The sequence below is a fragment of the Bactrocera latifrons genome, unplaced genomic scaffold, assembly GCF_001853355.1.
Source record: "Bactrocera latifrons isolate USDA-ARS-PBARC rearing strain unplaced genomic scaffold, ASM185335v1 scaffold_800, whole genome shotgun sequence".
Classification (NCBI taxonomy): Eukaryota; Metazoa; Arthropoda; class Insecta; order Diptera; family Tephritidae; genus Bactrocera; species Bactrocera latifrons.
The window spans coordinates 10,281-15,632 of NW_017537491.1; the positions used below are offsets into that span (position 1 = coordinate 10,281).

The 5,352-nt window shown below is 39.9% G+C and overlaps 1 pseudogene; it reads left to right on the forward strand.

The window, feature by feature from the left end:
* The first annotated feature begins 2,483 nt into the window (after positions 1-2,483).
* Positions 2,484-3,469, forward strand: LOC108976873 (annotated as a pseudogene).
* Positions 3,470-5,352: the final 1,883 nt, after the last annotated feature.

Genomic DNA, 5,352 nt, shown 5'->3' on the forward strand with positions numbered 1-5,352 from the left:
ATTTATTAATAGTTACTTTTGCTGTTCAATAGAGATAATTTCTATAAGTGTTTAATGCCCAAATAATGGCAAGCATTAATTTTGTCATTGACCGCATAATTTTCTTCAGTTTTACTTAATGCTCTAAATATGCAGGTTATGGGTTTTCCATTATGTTCTAAGACAGCGCCTATGGCATAATTTGAAGCATATGTTATTAAATCGATTTTTTTTTAAATGGGGGCATTGTAGAATGACGTCTTTCGATATCAATGTGAATTTTATTTTATTAATTGTTTAAATTGATTTGGATTTTTTTTGGACACATTTTTTAACATTCTAACTTCTTCGCCACGAAGTACAATAGTGAGTGGTTTTGCTATGCCAATGAAAAGGAATAACCAGCCTCGGATAAGAGCCCCTCTTTTGATGACGACCATGACAAACGAAATAAGGACTACGAATTGAGGGCATACACCTGGAACGTCCGGTCCCTTAATCGGGAAGGTGCCGCTGCCCAGCTGTTTGATGCCCTCGGGAAAATAAAGGCTGACATCACCACCGTCCAAGAAATGCGATGGACGGGACAAGGACAGAGACAAGTAGGTCCTTGTGGCATTTACTACACTGGCCATATAAAGGACTGCAAGATAGGTGTGGGAGGTGGTGGGAGAGAGACTCCGTCGCCGAGTACTATCATTCACTTCGGTGAATGATCGTCTAGCCACAATCCGCACCATAGCAGGGTTTTTCAACATATCGCTGATTTCCTCCCACGCCCCGAGGGATGAGAAGGACGATGTGACCAAAAATGCCTTTTAAGAGTGCTTGGAGCGCACTTATGAGAGCTGCCCCCGCCACGATGTCAAAATCGTGTTTGGCGACTTTAACGCCAGGGTGGGCAATGAAGGTATCTTTGTCACTACGGTCGGTAAATTCAGCCTCCATGAGGAAACATCCCCAAATGGGTTGAGGCTGATCGACTTCACCGGGGCCCGAAAAATGGTTATCTGTAGTACTAGATCCAAGCATAAGAAGATTCATCAAGCTACATGGCTGTCTCTCTGGATCGAAAAACCACCAATTAAATCATGTTGTGATACACGGAAGACACGTCTCCAATGTTTTAGATGAGAATACGCTCCAAACATTTACTCGGACCACTGCCTTCTTGCAGCCAAGATTCGCACCCCTGTGCAGAAAAAACGCACGCCAACAAACACAAGGAAGGTTCGACGTCAAAAAGGTGCAACCAGCTCCTGCTCTGTGAGGGCACTCGTCAACAACTCGGTATAAGGGAACTGTGGGACGGCATATCAAACTCCTTACGTACAGCTGCAACCGAAACCATTGGATTTCGGAAAGTGCAAAAGAACAGCTGGTACGACGAGGAGTGCCGTGTCGCAGCGGAGAGGAAACAGGCTGACTACATCGCAACGTTACGATCGACCACAACACGTGCGGGATGGGATAGATACCGAAAGTTGAAAAGGGAAGCGAGATGTATCTGCAGACAGCAAAAGAAAGAGGCCAAAATGCGTGAGTACGAGGAGCTTGATAAGCTGGCCGACAGGGGTAATGATCGAAAATTGTACGGAAAAATGCGGCGACTTACAGAAGGTTTCAAGACCGGAGCATACTCTTGTAGAACCCTAAAAGGTCATCTAGTCACCGATGCCCAGAGCATACTTAAATTATGGAGGGAACACTTCTCCAGCCTGCTGAATGACAGCGAACGCACAAAGCCAGGAGAAGGCGAACTCAATTTCCCAATAGATGGCGATAAAGCAGACGTTCCATTGCCCGACCAGGAAGAAGTTCGAATAGCAATTACCCGCCTGAAGAACAACAAAGCGGCGGGGCCCGATGGATTACCGGCCTAGCTATTCAAACACGGTGGCCAAGAACTGATAAGGAGCATGCATCAGTTTCTTTGCAAAATATGGTCGGAAGAAAGCATGCCCAAGGGTTGGAATTTAATGGTGGTATTGTTACTGGCGAAGCGAATGCATTGTCGAGTCGAATGTTTTAGGCGAAAATCCGCAATGTTCATATTGTGACTGGCGAATGAAACCATTCGCTCAACTTTTTTGTTGCCATACTAAAAGAATTCAGAAAGGTCACACGAGTTCATCCGAAATTGACATTTTTGACGTATGAAAACTGAATATTGTGTGTTTTGAAATTTAACGGTGATTTAAAAAGCTGAATAGAAATGTCTAACAACGTAGATTTATATTTTGAAGATAATTATGTTGAAAGGTCAACAACCAGGTTACTTAAGCAGCGACGATTCATCAGGGATCACTCTAATCCCATGGAACTTTCTTCAGTATGGTAAGTATCTATTGCTATAAAAGTGCATAAACAAATATCACATCACATAAGTTTTTATATACAGATTTAAAGAAAACTTTCGTTTAAGTAATAATGCATTTATGTATGTGCTAGACAGCGTAAAGGAAAAATGTCCGATTAACGTATCGTCGTCAACATCGTTATGTATGTTAAAATTGTGCTGCGTCCTCAGCTCATGGCTCATGAGAGCTATCAGCAAACAGTTGGAAATGATTTTCAACTAGGTATTGCGCAGCCCACTGGTTCGTTGATTTTTAAGGAAATGGTCGCTGTATTGGAATCCACTCTTTGCAGTGTCTGGATCAAAACGGACATAACTCAAGAGCAAAAGCGAATAACAAGAAGGAAATTTTTAACCAGAGCAGGAGTTCCAAATGTGGTTGGTTGCGTTGATGGAACTCATGTTGCAATTATTGCTCCATGTGAAAACAAGCACTTATATCTAAATCGAAAAGGATTTTATAGCATAAATACGTTGATTGTAAGTAGCAACGAAATAAATAATTATTACTTAACATTACATTACATTACGAACAGGATATGGTAATACAGTGTGTGGATGCAAGATATGGAGGATTTAGCCACGACTCATTTCATTGGAATAATAGCTCATTGAAAACATATTTGGAGCAAACATTTCAAAGAGGAGATCATAATTCTGTTTACTTAGGTAACTACAATTTATATGTGTATGTACACACATATAATAAATACTAAAATTAAATATGTTTTAGGTGATTTTGGTTATCTACTACACGAGTATCTATGGACGCCTTTCCAAAACGCTTTACCAGGAACAGTGGATTCAAATTTTAATAAAAAACATGCAAAGGCAAGGAACGTAGTTGAAAGGACAATTGGGGTGCTGAAATGCCGTTTTCGTTGTATACTAGGTGAACGTAAACTACGATATCCTCCTACTAAAGCAACTGTGATTGTAAATGATTGTTGTGCTTTACACAATTTTTGCAAGCAATATAATGTAAATGATCCTGAACAGGAAACTTTTGTTGATGTAGTAGTACCACTGGAACCAGTTGAAGGAAACTTCAGTGGAACAGCAGCAGATCATCGCCAAGACAAATTACGAATGCATTGTCATAGTGTAGTTGCATCCCTAAAATATGTGTAAAATATATGTAAAATACATATATATGTAACATACAATAAAATAACTGAAATTAATTTTGAATTGCAGGTTTATTTTGAGTATTTAATTTTTTTAATTCAAATTTTTTTAGTCTTATTTAAATTTTTTCTTTATGTCGCCTATTTCTTTCATTATTTTCTTCCTTCTTTCTTTCTTCTTTCATTTTATATAGCGCCAATTTTTCTTTTTTTAATTCGTAAATTTTTCTGCTATATCGTGAAATTTCAGTGCTCACCAAATTAATATTTTTAAGGATAACGATAAGGCTTTCTTGCGTTTCTGCTTGCTTCTCCAAAGCCTGCATACGCAAATTTTCACGCTCCTCCACTCTGTTTGTAGGTGCCTGCCTTGACGTAATGCTAATGTTTTCAATTTCTTTTGATTGTTCAGGCTGAACCTCGACATCTTCCGTATGTGTTCTTCCTCTACAAATGCTGGTGCAGGTGCAGTGCTTTCAAATGCGGCTTCGCTTGGATTCACTGCCGGTGCAAGCTGAGCAACACCTGTGGCTGCAATCTCTTTTCTATTTTCTGCAATTTTTCTTTTCAATTTTAACTTGTAGTCCAACCAAACCTAGGAAATACACAAATTAATACAGATTTGTACATATATGCAATCAAAATTGTTTATTCTTACCTTATTCCATTCGCTGCCGCTGCGTATTGGAGGGCCGATATTGTTTAACTCAGAAGCAGTACCCCCCACAACTTCATTCTAGTTTTTTCCAACAACTTTACCAAGATCTTAAATTGCCTTTGCGTAGTTCGTTTTATTCTAAAAATAATTAAATTTGTAATGCATGAAATACAATAAATAAATTTTCAAAAATTTTACTAACGTTTTCTCCATTTTTAATTAGATTATCGAATCGAATAAACGTTCGCCAAATTTTGACAGTTGAGGCGAAGCGAATTTTATAAATTCGCAAGTGGCAATACCAAATATTCATTTTCGCTAGTTCTTTCACAATACCACCAAAGTGTGCTATGCCCAATCCTCAAAAAAGGAGACTCCATAATCTGCACCAACTAAAGTGGGATTAACCTCCTTAACATCGCATATAAGGTTATATCGAGCGTATTGTGTGAAAGATTAAAGCCTACTGTCAACAAACTGATTGGACCTGATCAACAACCGACCAGATATTCACCATACGCCAAATCTTGGAAAAGACCCGTGAAAGGAGAATCGACACTCACCACCTCTTCGTCGATTTCAAAGCTGCTTTCGACAGCACGGCCTTTATGCCGCGATGTATGAATTTGGTATCTCCGCAAAACTAACACGGCTGTGTAAGCTGACGTAGAGCAACACCAAAAGCTAGGCTCTCACGTCATTGTATACAGTCATAACTTCGAAGTCGTAGAAAATTTCATCTATCTTGGAACCAGCGTAAACACGAGTTTTCGAGAGAAAAGTTCTGCGAAAGATTTATGGTCCTTTGCGCGTTAGCCACGACAAACATCGCATTCGATGGAACGAGCTGTATGAGATATATGACGAAATTGACATAGTTCAGCGAATTAAAAGACAGCGGCTACGCTGGCTAGGCCATGTTGTTCGAATGGACGAAAACACTCCAGCTCTGAAAGTATTCGACGCTGTACTCGCCGGGGGAAGCAGAGGAAGAAGAAGACCTCCACTCCGTTGGAAGGATCAGGTGGAGAAGGACCTGGCTACCCTTGGAATATCCAATTGGCGCTACGTAGCGAAAAGAAAAAACGACTAGCACGCTGTTGTTAACTCGGCTATAATCGCGTAAGCGGTGTCTACGCCAATTAAGTAAGGGTTTGTGGAAATACCAGCAGAAGAAATAATGAATCCTAAAGATTCTACTTGATTTTTTAAGAAGTCGCATTTGTCTG